Source organism: Salarias fasciatus, chromosome 6 (genome assembly GCF_902148845.1).
Source record: "Salarias fasciatus chromosome 6, fSalaFa1.1, whole genome shotgun sequence".
Lineage (NCBI taxonomy): Eukaryota > Metazoa > Chordata > Actinopteri > Blenniiformes > Blenniidae > Salarias > Salarias fasciatus.
Window position 1 is genome coordinate 33,461,152 of NC_043750.1, and position 11,673 is coordinate 33,472,824.

The 11,673-nt window shown below is 43.2% G+C and overlaps 1 pseudogene; it reads right to left on the reverse strand.

Moving 5' to 3' along the window:
• The window catches only part of LOC115390831 (complement C3-like), a 46,406-nt pseudogene that overhangs the window by 10,455 nt on the left and 24,278 nt on the right, over positions 1-11,673 (reverse strand).

Sequence of the window (11,673 nt, forward strand, 5' to 3'; positions counted from 1 at the left end):
TGCGCCCTCGCGGTAGTGCAATTATGCTACACTCCTAAAGGATTATCAGTGGATATTCTAACATTTAATCCAAAGAAAACACAGAAAAATTAGCATTGACTAGCAAAATCCTGCCTACAGCACCTTTAAGTCCCTTTAAATATGAACACTGGTGAACAGAGAGGAGTGTTAATAGAACTCCACAGAGTGTCAGCATTAGAAAATAAACACTTGCCAGTGTTGATTTTTAACACCACAAAAGGGTATATATGAATCCACTCTTTAACACTTTCAGAGTTAATTTAACACTTGAAAATTTACTGTGTGGAAAATATAATATTCTGCACCCACCCCCTTTTCAGAAATTGAGCGACACTTTATCATCCATTCACTCTGCTGTATACATTCACTCCGCTAAAACATATTATATCATACTGTATAATTATTAGGGGTGTCCTCAGATAGTCGACGATTCGACGATTCATTCGAAGGGGCCTGATTCGACTGCCAATCACGCAGTCGAAGCATCGAAAAAATGTGGTTATTAAACGAGGACCATTCCATTACAGCTGTATGGGGGTGCTGAATGACTGATGATTTTACATAGAATTGCTTGTTTTTTCCAAATAAACCTGATATAAAGCCTATTTAATATAAATGTCAGCCTATCAAATATACTGTGGAAAAATGTACTTGTACTTTTATTCAATATTCTATCTATTTACTGTTTGTGAATGAACCACCATGGTGAGTGGCACAATCCGATTTTGCGCAGAGCTCCGTCACAGAGCAGCGTCTTGGTGGTGATTTGGCTGAACTTTAAAGCGATACTTCAACATTTTGGCAAATTGGCCCATCTAGGGCAATTCGGTAGTCATTTAGAACAGCATACTTACTTTTTTTGTGAGGGCGAGCTGTTGTTTATTCAGCGGTGAGTCTGAGGAGAGCTTCACGGCGGACATAATGGAAGTGGATGGTACAGTAGCTTCCCTCGTCAAACTCATCAATCCAACACAATCCAACAACCCCAAAACACACTTTGGTGGACACGTTATAATCCCCACATTCACTACGCTGTGAAATATTAATGCAAAATTACGAGATTGAGCGTTTTTTTGCGAAGATTGCTAAGACGGAACTACTTACTAAACATGGCGTCTGGGCGTAGTGATCTCAAAAGAAAAAGTAGTTCCCAATATTTGCTTCAATGTCGTAACGCTACAATATTATTTGTTGGTGTTTCACAGCGTAGTGAATGTGCGGATTATAACGTGTCCACCAAAGTGTGTTTTGGGGTTGTTGGATTGTGTATTTGATGAGTTTGACGAGGGGAAGCAACTGTACCGTCCACTTCCATTATGTCCGCCGTGAAGCTCTCCTCAGACGCACCGCTGAATAAACAACAGCTCGCCCTCACAAAAAAAGTAAGTATGCTGTTCTAAATGACTACCGAATTGCCCTAGATGGGCCAATTTGCCAAAATGTTGAAGTATCGCTTTAAAAGGCTCACAATGTCAGAAAAAAAAAAAAAAAACAGAACTTCAGACAAGGCAAAGATGATCCAAAAAAATGTCAAATGCAAGTTGTGTCCTTTCATATCACTTCACAACAACATGGCTTTCCACCTTAAACGGGTAGGTAGCCAGATAATTGGGCTAATAAAAGACGGTTCTGTTACTTATTTCTCATTTTTAATGCTGACTTTTATTTCGTTTAATTGTAATATTTTAGGTTATTATTATATTATTATTTTATTTGTCTAAAAGGCTAATTCTATTTAATTTAATGTTTGTTTTTGCATGGATGTTGTGCTGCGAAACCGACCCGACACAGCGCAATTAAGCCTATTTCATTTAATTTGAGCAGATAATGTGAGAAATTGTTTAGCCAAAAACTGTAAGCTTATCTGCAGAGATTATAGATACAAATAAATGACATGCTTTAGCCCGTTTGTTAGAAGTGGGGTCGGTTCTGGTCATTTGAACTATACTTCATTTGTTTGATGTTTAGAGTTACCAACACTTTGTTCCAGTCTGTGTGTCAGTGTGTAGGGGAAAAAAAAAGTGTTGTTTTACCTGCCTGCGCTGTTTTGTGTTTTTTTTTTTTTGTGTTTTTTTTTGTTTGTTTGTTTTGTTTTGTTTATTTTTTTGTATTATTAGTGCAATCAGGGAGGGCCCCGACTGTAGGCATAGGCGCCCCGTGAGCACTGCTCTGCACTGTGCTGCTCCGACGCCCGTGTTGGCACGCTTCACCAACCCCCCCCCCCCACGCCAAACAAGATGATAGATTCGACTATCAGTCGACTATTGGCAGATTCGGACGAATCAGATTCGACTATGGAAATTCTTAGTCGGGGACACCTCTAATAATTATATATTGCATATTGCATATTGTGTTGTATATATTGTATATATTGTATATTTCCTGCTATATTTTTAAGATTCAGGTTGTACATACAGTTAGATCTTCATTGTCTTTAGCTTCTATTATCAGTTCTAGTATGATTTGCACATACACCTGTAAATTTCTCCACTGCGAGATTAATAAAGTCTTCTATTCTTTTCTATTCTTTTATATTCTATTCTATACTTATTGCTAAATGTGCAAAATAACATCAAACAGCTGCTGTCTCTTCTGGATTTTAACATGTTCTTTTTTTATTTTCAATTAAAAAAGTGCAAAATCAAAACTGGAAAACCTTCTGAACAAAAAAAAAAAAAAACAACAAGGTGCTGTTTCTAAACTGAAAACACACCACAGTCTGCAGCAGCAGACGCAAATCAATGAACTAAACATAATATATCCAATATGTAAACGGCACAAACTTACGTGTATATGGAAGCCATGCTGCGCGCTGCTTTAATGTTTTGATTTACTTCTTCCTGTGCGCTCTGTGACGAGACTGACTATTGGCCAATGAACTGCCGTAGCCTACTGGGAACGGTCTTTTTTTGACCAATTAGATAAGAGTGATTCTGTGTTGTCGAGCCATGTTTGTCAGCTTATTGGTCACAGAACGTCAGAGAGCCGGTGAACCATTTACCGTAAGTTTTCACAAAAAAGCGCAAGTTCCATTGCTCACGTTTTGACTCTCACAAAAATACGGAACAAAGTGCGTTCCTTTTCAGCTCAATACGGAACGCACACCTTTACATCCAAATACGTAACGATTCCGTTTTTCAAGGAACGTTTGGCAACTCTACTGATTACCTTTTATTTCTACAGATACAAATAACCGTAACCCCAGAATATACTAGTGAGAACTAAAGTTTTGTAATAATTAACAATACAAGGGTTCAAATGCCTTAAATTAGTGGTGCTCAATCCTGTCCCTGGAGACCCCTATCCGTCAGGTTTTAGTTCTCTCCCTGCTTCAACACACCTTGATCTAAGGATTGTGTCATCACCAAGCACCGAACAAAACCCAGTGATGAGCCTGTCATTGCATTCCGGTGTGTTGAAGCAGGGAGAGAACTAAAACATGATGGATAGGGGCTCTCCAGGAGCAGCATTGGGCACCCCTACCTTAAATAATCAATCTTCATCAATTAAAGGTGCTGTAGGCAGGATTCTGCATCTCCGCCGTCTTGCTTAGGTTTACGTAAGCAAGATGGTGATTTGACCCATCTAAGATAGTGATTTGAAACCCAGCACAGCCAATCCTGTCTTGTTTTCTCTGACATCACGCCCTTACGCAAGTTAAGCCCCTCCCACAACAACGTGCGACGAACGCCCCTCGACTAATCACGGTCAGAGCCTCAGGGGCTCTTCTGATTGGTCAAATATACCTGGAGCTGTTGAGATTCCTTTTCAGCTCAGAACAGAGACAGAGGGAAACGCTGCACCCTCGCAGTAGTGCAGTTATGCTACACTCCTAAAGGATTATCAATGGATACTCTAACATTTAATCCAAAGAAAACACAGAAAAGTTAGCATTGACTAGCAAAATCCTGCCTACAGCACCTTTAATGGGACAAAAAACGTGAAAATGTCTGAAAAGAAATTGTGACCGAAAAAAAAAAATTCTGTTTTGATACAAAATCAGCAACTTATTTGGTTTGTTTTCAAGTCTCACTGGAAAGGCAAATAGGGAATATGAAATAATGCTGTAAATAACTTTTGTGATTTAGAAAATCGAGCTGAAACATACAGTGATTTTATCAGGACTGTAGTTGTGAAGGATGGCCTTGATCTCCAGCTGCTCTCCTCGGACAGCAGAATAAGGCAGCCTGAGGTCAATGAAGAACTCTTTCCAGACAATAACCTCCAACGGCTCTACAACACAGATTCCTGAAGAAGGAAGACAGCATGAAGGGTGTGAAGAAGAGGAGAGGCGCAGGTGAAACACCTCAGATTGTGAGTTGGGATTGCTCACCGTGAGTCCGCGACAGGCTGATGCCGGTTAACTGCCAGGTTGTGATGGAGTCGGGCAGGGGAACACTCTTCTGAACTGATGTGGGGTCACTGGAACACGGAGAGCGGTCAGCGTTGGGGATTTAAACATGCAGCTGTAGAGGTGAAGCCTCTGGATGTGCATCGACTGGCTGCTGCTGACTCACCACGCTCTTCCTGCAGGACACTCGGGAAGCTCGACGTCAGTCCACAGCCAGCTTTCAGGGAAGCTGCTGCGAGTGACGATGTCAACCCTGTCCAAGTAACTCTCGTCATCCTCTTCACCTGAGGGGTCAGGGAAAACCATGTCACTTCAGTGATCAGCTTGTGTTACAGTGACCTTCTCCTGAGCCTCCGTCTCTTACTGAGAGCCAGTTTGAGACTCTCCTCCTTCTTGTCAGCTCTCTGGGTTGTCATCTCTCTGCAGCAGTCCAGGAAAGCCTCCACACAGGCCGGGCCGTCGACGATGTACTCACTGCGTCTCTCACAGCTGTATGAAAGAGGCGTTTCACTCATGCCATCCATGCAGCACTCCTTTTGCAGCTTGTTCGATTTATATTTATCAACTGCAAATAAAGAGTAAAGAGTTAATGCCACGTAATATCTCTTCATCAGTACATATGGAGACTGAAAAATTGCAAGTGTGACTTGAAGAGACTGAATTTGTAATAATGGCATTATTCAGAGCTGTGATTCTCACCTAAAGTGGTGGTAACCTCCATTATAGTAGAAGCATTATATATCCATTATAGTCACCTTGTCTGTAAGGAGTTCCTGAAGCAGTGTTGCTCTCAAACATCAGCCCCGCATCGTAGAAAACTCCCATGCTGTCCTTTCCTCCACCTGGAGATAACTGAAAGTAATCTGTATGGTGTTGGTCATTTAGTAATTTTGATTTATGTATCCTACATCAAAAAGTGGTATGGAGTTTATTTCTACTGCCACTAAAAAGTCACAACAATTTTTCAGTGTCAGGACCCTGTTCTAGAAGGCAGTCTCAGGCTGTGTTGGAAACCGCATACTTACCTACTACTCATACTAACTTATTGAGTATGCAGTGCGTTTACACTGGCAGTATGCGATTTGTGAGTATGCAAGAAGTTCCTGGATGCATACTGCATTCACCAGAAATGTTGAGTATACATCGTGGGTTTACTGCTCATACTGAAATTACCCAAGATGCAACGCGACTGACAGCGGGAGACACTGAGCCGATCTTTGTTGAAGAGCCGAAAAAACTCTCCATCTGTAAGGCATCGTAACTGGTACAATTCCGTTAACGGGACAACGGTCCAAACGGCGATGTTAAGCGAGATATATTGCTGAAAGGTTGGCTTCTTGTTTTCAAAGTAAAAGCACAGATTTATCACTGAGGTTTTTTTGCATGAGAAAGGGAAAGGGGTGGTTTATTTTTTTGAAAATACCCGGAGGTGCGTTGCTCACTGGCTTAAATACTACTGGCTTAAATTTGCCGAATTCGTCCTAACAAAACCATAAATGGTTGGTATTTGGACAAATAAACGACAAACTCAGGCTCTAAACAACCACTTTGTCACTTAATTAAAAAAAAAAAATCTCGATAAAGTTATACATTTGAAGAGTTTAGAGCTAAAGTGAAATCAGCTTTTGTAGTATGCTGTAGTGTAAATGCTTTGCATACTGTCTGATGGACTGGGTATGCAGTATGCAGTATGGACCATATGTGTATGGAAGGATGTAGTAGGCATTATGCGGTTTCGAACACAGTCTCAGCCTCCCTGGATCCTGCTGAGTGCTGATTACATTCATCTGGGGACTGCCACTCTGCCTGCCTATATAAACCTCCCCCGGCCACCTGCTCCTTGCTGGATCGTTCCCCTTCCAGACTCCCTTGCTGCTGCAGAGGGATTCGGCTGCTCTGCTAAGCAGCGAGGTTTTGTCACTCCTTGACCTCGCCACGCAAAGCCACGACCTCAACCTGACCTTGCCACGGCCACGACCATGCCACGGCACGGCCTCGCCACGAGCCGACCTGTGACGCTGCTGCCAGGCTGCAGCCCTCGTGGTTTTCTGCACTGAATAAACCTGTTCAATCGTCAAATTTGCTTCTGTCTCTGCATTTGGGTCAAACGGCACACCGACCATGACATTCGGGGATTTTTTTTTTTTTTTTTTTTGCATTTCTGTTTGGAGAATAAAGATGTTGCCTTTTTCTGCGTGAGCCGGTGCTTGTTGTTCAGGACGTAGACGCCTTTGTCCACTGCCACCAGTCCCACCGTGGCTCCGGGGTCTCCCGTGACCTTCAGATCGAACATCGTGCGAGGGAGGTAGGATGTTGCAGGCCTCACTGGTTGCAGTGTCAACTAAAAATGAAACATTGAGAAATTAAGCAGAATTAATATTTTGTCACTAACATCATATAAACTCTGTTGTAGAAAATATCCGCATCTTACCGAGCCCATGCAGGAATCTTTAACATCCACCCAGACAGAGTCTGATACCACTTCATTGTCAGTTGGATGGTAGTAAGCAACAATGCGGAAGGATGGCAGCATTGTTTCGGTGATGGGAACATTCAGGGCAATCGACACTTGTCTTTGTCTCTTTTGTCGTCCAAATTTCACCAGCTGACCTCTGGCCAGGATCTGTTGATGCAGTCGACAGAGTCAACCCTGATCCAGCACAAGTGAGCATGTGACTAAATTTGCAGGAATTAAACAGGACTCACCAGGTACGTGATGTCTCGTTCCCCATTTGGTGGGTCGCTGAACATAAACTGGACTTTAACTTTGTTTCTTTTTCGCACATCTGCTGAATCCACATCTCCAAAAAGAAACAAAAGCTTTAGTAATAAGTCAGAACTATCACATTACAACACATTATTTCACAATTTGACGTCACTGTATGTGTTTCTTACCAATATGGATGTATCTGGCAGTGTTGGTGTTGTATGACTGTGCTGTCATTCCGGCCTCTGCCTGCGTTTTCGGTATGAGCCTCGGATCAGCGGTCCTGGCCTGAAATTATTGTGAACAAAGTCAAATAAAGTCTTTGATACATGAAGGAGCAGGGATGGCTGGTATAAATGGGCTAACAGGGCTAAACCCTCCCTGCACACATAGACAGCTAACATCAAAAAGATGAGAAAAAATATTTTTTAAATAACTTACAACAGATTGTTTTAAGTTTAGGTGAAACCAAAGGTAGCAACAGCACCGATCAGTCAAAAGAAGAATATAGAATATCTCTGAATGGGCTTATTTTTTACAGCCCCAGCAGATACAGTCCGCTTTCATTCATTTCGTTCTTCTAAGTGATTGATAGGTGTCATGTCATGCCCCCTGATTTACTGATGATTTGGGCTAACTTCAGTCAGCCCACAGGCCACTGACTTTTGACCAACAGCAGTGAGTTAACGCAGCAGGGTTGCTATTTGTGCCAGAGTTGGGAAGCAGGGGGAAAAAGCTCAGCTGTGGCAGCGTTAGCATGAATGAGGTGGACTATTTGCTTTCAAATAAGTTGTTTCTCCGAAGTACTATGGGGCAGGGGATACAGTCAGGTCGGCACCACTCCAAGTCGGCCCCGGCCAACTCGGCACCGCCCCGGGATACAGTCAACTCGGCATCAAGCCAAGTCGGCATCAAGCCAAGTCGGCATCTCGCCAAGTCGGCCTCGCGGGCGGGGGGCTCTCGAGTGGCCGAGTTGGTCGGTGCGGACTTGACTGTAAGCTGCTTACCAACTCGGCCAAAAGCGTCTTTCTTTTTTAATCACGATGGTGGATAATGTACCTGGGAGCTTCATGTTTGACGTCCGAGTAGCTTAGCTACAAGCGCGCAGCGCTTAGCGGCTGTCTGGTCATGTGACCGGTCCCAAGGCATTCTGGGAATCGTAGTGCAGCGATGCCGGCTGCGCCGCGACGATTTGCAGTTTTTTTTGTGCCGGCAGCGCCGCTTCTCCTCACGTAGCAGGCATGGGACTGGAGGACAAACTGTGTGATTATGGTGACTGAGAGGTTAGAGGTGGAGAATGGACCTGGAGCTTCATGGTTGACGTCCTGTTTGAACCGAGTAGCTTAGCTACGAGCGCACAGTGCCAGCGGCTGTCTGGTCATGTGACCAGATCATGTGACCGGCATGTGATCCGCGAACGCCGCATGATCAAACCAGTCGCCTGCATTATAATTTTATTGTAATGTTCTCCACCCCTGAAGTTTGGTCAGCCAGTACAATTAATTTATTTTTACCCAATCAGTGGAAACCTAGGAAGCCCGAAGCTGCATGACGAACTCGATCATACTTGTTGTATTTCATCCCAACCACAACATAATACCTGTATTGCATTATGCTTATGCTGATTTGTTCATTTCTGATCAACATTGTTAGTTTATCAGTCATTATTCTTTTCTTTAACAAACATTGTCATTTGCAAAAGCATGTATTTTGTTGTAAATGTTGTTTGCCCGCCATCTAGTGTGCGTCAACAGTAATAGCAACTGGGACTGTAATATCAAACGATTACCCGTCGTACATGTTAAACTGTTCATATGGTTTCTTGGCGTTCATAAGCTCATAAACGTAGCCCTCCGGTAAAATATTATATACATTTCATTTCACTGAAATGACGGTCGTCATGTATACATTTAAATCACGTGTCAAACTCCAGTCCTCAGGAGCGGTGACCCTACATGTTTTAGATCTAATTGTAAATCTAATTGTACTGGCTGACCAAACTTCAGGGGTGGAGAACATTACAATAAAATTATAATGCAGGCGACTGGTTTGATCATGCGGCGTTCGCGGATCACATGCCGGTCACATGATCTGGTCACATGACCAGACAGCCGCTCGCGCTGTGCGCTCGTAGCTAAGCTACTCGGTTCAAACAGGACGTCAACCATGAAGCTCCAGGTCCATTCTCCACCTCTAACCTGTCAGTCACCATAACCACACAGTTTGTCCTCCAGTCCCCTGCCTGCTACGTGAGGAGAAGCGGCGCTGCCGGCACGAAAAAAACTGCAAATCGTCGCGGCACAGCCGGCATCGCTGCACTACGATTCCCAGAATGCCTTGGGACCGGTCACATGACCAGACAGCCGCTAAGCGCTGCGCGCTTGTAGCTAAGCTACTCGGACGTCAAACATGAAGCTCCCAGGTACATTATCCACCATCGTGATTAAAAAAAAAGAAAGACGCTTTTGGCCGAGTTGGTAAGCAGCTTACAGTCAAGTCCGCACCGACCAACTCGGCCACTCGAGAGCCCCCCCGCCCGCGAGGCCGACTTGGCTTGATGCCGACTTGGCTTGATGCCGACTTGGCTTGATGCCGAGTTGACTGTATCCCGGGGCGGTGCCGAGTTGGCCGGGGCCGACTTGGAGTGGTGCCGACCTGACTGTAAACCATGGGGCAGGACCGATTGAATGCACTAGCCATGCCGTCTATCGAGAGGGACTTCATCCAAAAATTACCAGACTTCAACGACATGATGATGGTGATTAATCTGTTTGCATCCCAGAAAGGGGGTCGATGTGAGCGTCTTTTCAAATAAGGTAGGCTCATGTTGACCTGTTAAAGGACTGTGACACCTTTTTTTCAGCTGAGGTTATCTGTTGGGTGTTTGGCACTACATGTCACCAAACAGTTGTAGTAAGACAGTTGCAGCAGGCTATCTGTGGACAGTCGTTTTTGTTGGAACACGCTTTGTAGTACGTAAATATATATGTGTGTGTGTGTGTGTGTGTGTGTGTTTGTGTGTGTGTCTGTGTGTGTGTGTGTGCACGTGCGCATGTATGACAGAGAGGGAGAGAGAGGGAGGGAGGGAGGGAGGGAGAGAGAGAAAGAGAGAGAGAGAGAGAGAGAGAGAGTTGATGTCGAGCACTAAAAAAGTATAGTGTACTTGTAATTGATGTAACTGTGTTCATCATTGGTGATGTTGCTTTTGCAGCTCTGTTAACTATTTAATCTGTGTTATGCAAGCATTTTTTATCCACCACCACCAGCCGCCACTGGGAAGGAGGATCATCATGAATTTTGATTATTGAATATTAGAGAAGGAGCAGGATTAAACAAGTTTTACTTCTTTCTATCACTTGTCAGACAGGTTGAACTAGATTTATGTCTTATGTGTATTTCTATGTGTATATGTATGTATGTATGGGTGAATCGGACGTGGCGTACATGGGGGACATATGCCCCGCACTTCGCATGTCTGTGCCCTCTGTGCCCTGAAATTGTTTCAGCTGTTACAAATGTATAATCTGTTATTTAGATGTGGTGAAGTGTTTTTCCAAGCAGTCTTTAAACGTATCACGAGAGCATACATTTTCAGTGATTATGTGGTTCTTTAGCTACTAAGGAGAGGTGTGAGTGAATGCAGGATGATAACCCTAACCCTAACTTTCATCAACAGGAAGAGACAACAACACAGGCTGAACAAGCATCTTTCCAGGGTGTGGATGTGGCCATCTGTGTGTTCAATAACTTTCAATAAGTTATGCAATGTGTTGTAAAGATTGTTACGAAAATAATATGCCGTGTTTGTTGTTTTTTTGTTTTTTTTTACTAGTTCATTCAACTGCCATCTCCAGTAGGACAACGACCACGCCACCTTCTACCTGTCACGAACATGAGAAGGCAACTAATTTCAATATTTTAAACTGTATTTATAATTTTGTAATAAAGTTTCAGTTTATGAACTTTTTTATTGGTTTCATTTATTTATTTTTTTTTACAACCAAAGGCATTTATAAAGCACACAGTCAAGGAACAACTGGAATAAAAGTGTGTACCTACATTTAGCACTAGATGGAAGTGTTCAACTGTTTATGCACCAATGTCAGCTCCAAATAATTAGGACAGACTTTTTTTTCTGAAACAAATTCGGTATGAACCTATCATTCAGTTCTGTCCAAAATTACCCTTACTTTTTTCAAACCAAAACTTCAGCTAAATGAGTTGACAACTTTTGCAGTTATTTTGCACACAAACACATTTGCTGGTGATAATATGTTTAATGCTTGTCAAAGGGGCCCCAGCGTAGCCTAGGACCACTACCAGGAGCTGGGGAATTGAAGCTGACAAATACTGCACTCCTTAGCCTTGAGAAAAATCTCATGCTTAACTAGTCGCTTACAATAATTTGAAGTATTCCCGCTGTTGGACTTACACTTTTCGTCACAAATATGGCAGAAAGTGTAATCTGCATCGCTTTTTGAAAAGTGGAGACGTGCTTTGGAGAACTTTCTATCAGCCATGCTGATCTGCTGACTGGACCCACGGCCACTGACGTCATTATGCTCATATAAGAGCAATGCTGTCAGGCCCATCA